The sequence below is a fragment of the Poecilia reticulata genome, linkage group LG17, assembly GCF_000633615.1.
Source record: "Poecilia reticulata strain Guanapo linkage group LG17, Guppy_female_1.0+MT, whole genome shotgun sequence".
In the NCBI taxonomy this organism is placed as follows: Eukaryota; Metazoa; Chordata; class Actinopteri; order Cyprinodontiformes; family Poeciliidae; genus Poecilia; species Poecilia reticulata.
Window position 1 is genome coordinate 26,709,872 of NC_024347.1, and position 2,616 is coordinate 26,712,487.

Consider the following 2,616-nt stretch of genomic DNA (forward strand, 5'->3'; position numbering starts at 1 on the left):
TGGGATCCAGAGGGCCTCTGCAGGGAAGGGAGTCCAGCTCAAAAGAGATGGTGTCCCCACCCTTCTAGGCCCTGCTGGGATCCAGAGGGCCTCTGCAGGGAAGGGAATCCAGCTCAAAAGATATGGAGTCCCGACCCCCCTAGGCCCCAATGGGATCCAGAGGGCCACAGCAGGGAAGGGAGTCCAGCTCAAAAGACATGGAGTACCGACCCCTCAAGGCCCTGCTGGGATTCAGATTGCCACAGGAGGGAAGGGATTCCAGTTTAAAAGAGAAGGAGTCCCTGCCCGGATCCAGAGGGCCACAGCAGGGATGAGAGTCCAGCTCAAAAGAGATGGAATCCCCACCCCTTTAGGCCCAGCTGGGATCCAGAGGGCCACAGCAGAGAAGGTAGTCCAGCTCAAAAGAGAGACAACAGTTTTTGGTTTTATGATATAAAGCGTTTTGAACTCTACTGCTTCTGAAATGTGCTATACAAATAAACATGATTAATTCATTGAATAGAGGAAGTGACAACCAGTTGCTAACTTTTGTAAACACTGAACATCTTGAGTCTAACCTGTAATGTCTTATAATCCTCCACCATCTCCAAGTCATAAAAAATTGGCCAAATGTGTGGACACCAGACCCCATCTAGAGCAAAATTTTGTATTGTGGACTAGACAGCCCAAAATAAGTCATACACTTATGTGGGCAAATTTTTGTCAGGTTCTAGAAGGATGATTGTTTCTTTTTTTAGCCTTATAGATTTCTCTAGTTTTTTTTCTGTACCTTCTGTTCATTCAGGATAGCTACATCATGACAACTGCTTTGCTCTGCTGATCTATGATCACCATGTTCAGTTGGTTTGCTTTTCCCATTTTGTCTTCCTGTATATGGAAGGTCCACATGATCTTAGCTTGTTTGTTTTCTACCATGTTGTGTGACATTTCCCATTTTAACGAGGTGTGTTCAAGGTTATATTCCCTTCAGATATTTCTTCACACTATTCTGGGTACTTGGTTGTGGCGTTCCWTGTATTCTTATCATGCTACCATCATGCATCCTGGTGTTAGATGCTAGATTGTCTCAGGGACTCTTTGCATTGCATTCACCAAAGATCTTGCTTGGTGTTACAAATCTGGGCCGCTATTGCTCTTGTACTAGGGACCTGCTTATGTCCCACCATAAATACTGCCTCTGTGCTGTGTTTCACTCTAAGCCTTTCTGTCCATTGGAGCATTATTTGCTCTCTGTTGTAAAATATCCTGTTGCTATGGTTGTGCATCAAAACAAAATAGCAAACTATGAAAAATATTTCCAAAAATCAGTCCAAATACATGGTATCCTAAACAAGAAGCAACTTTTGTCCAAATTTTTCCTCCAGAAAGGCAGAAATGAAAGTTTAAAAGTAAAAATCTCAATGAAACAACAAAGCTATTCCAATGTGCTACAACCTTGAGCGGCACAATTTTCCATGCATCATAAGCAGCTTTTGTATTCTTATATCAGTGGACTAAATTTTTCTGTCTTATTATGCCAGTAGGGTATATGATAACTGTCAATTCATACCTGTTGATTGTCTGGACCTTGCAAAAGTATCCATAGCCCTTGAACTTTTCCATATTTTGTCACAACTGCAAATATATTTTCACAGAATTTTATGGGAAAGATAAACACAAAGTGGTATACAGTTGTAAAGTAGAAACAAAACTATACATGATTCAAAATGTTTTTTACAAATAAAAGCTAAAAAGTGTGGCATTCAAAAGTGTTCAGCCCCCTTTCCCTGAATGCAACCAATTGCCTTCAGAAGTTGCCTGATGACTGCTCATGGTAAACAAATTCAACTCCTCTATGACTGCCTCAAAAGTTGGCTAAAAGAATATTGGGGAACAAACAGCATCATGAAGTCCAAAGAACACACCAGACAGGTCAGGGATAAAGTTGCAGAGAAGCTTAAAGCAGGCTTAGGCCATCTCACAGAGTACTGTTCCATGAATCATCTGGAAATGAAAAGACAATGGCATAGCTGTGAACCTACCAAGAAAGGGCCATCCACCTAAACTTACAGGCTGAACAAGAAAAGCACTGATCAGAGATATAGCCAAGAGGTTCATGGTGGCTCTGGATGAAATGCAGAGATATCCACACCTCGGGTAGGGGAATCTGTTCACAGTAAAACTATTAGTCATGCACTGCAAAAATGTGGTTTTATGGAAGAGTGGCAATAGAAAAGCTATTGTATAAAGAAAACTATAAAAAGTTCCATTTACAGCTTGCCAGAAGCCATATTGGGATACAGCAAAAATGATAAAACAAGACTCAAATTAAACTTTTCGGCAAAAATGCAAACCGCTATTTATGGTGGAGAACAAACACTGCACATCACTCTGAACACACCTTCCCCACTGACAAACATGGTGGTGGCAGCATCATGCTCTGAGGGTGCTTCTTTTCTTCAGGGACAGGGAAGATGGTGAGAGTTGATTATAAGATGGATTGAGCCAAATACAGGGCAATCTTGGAAGAAAACCTGAACAGTCCTGAACCTGGAGTCTGCAAAAGACTTGAGGCTGGGGCAGAGGTTCACCTTCCAGCAGGACAACAACCCTAAACATTAAGCCAGATCTACAATG